Raw genomic sequence first — 261 nt, 5'->3', positions numbered from 1 at the left:
GGGCTGATCTGTCAGCGCTCGGCTAGAGTATTGGAGCGGGAAGGGCCGTATAACCCGTTATCCATCTGGAAACTTCTCCCCGGGATGGGGAAGGAGTGACTTCCCGCAGGGACAGTCCCAGGCAGCTGTGGGGTGGCACTGCCCGGAAGGGTTAGGGGTCAGGGCGATTGCTTGTATTTCAGTTTTGTACCAGTGGGGAGTCGGAGGAGCGGTGGCATTGGTGGGGAGTGTCCCCGCAACTGGGCCCGGGTCGGGACGGGC

The sequence above is a fragment of the Fulmarus glacialis genome, unplaced genomic scaffold (assembly GCF_000690835.1).
Source record: "Fulmarus glacialis isolate BGI_N327 unplaced genomic scaffold, ASM69083v1 scaffold34421, whole genome shotgun sequence".
Lineage (NCBI taxonomy): Eukaryota > Metazoa > Chordata > Aves > Procellariiformes > Procellariidae > Fulmarus > Fulmarus glacialis.
The sequence above is the reverse complement of the archived record's forward strand: the minus strand, read 5'-3'. Positions refer to the sequence as shown.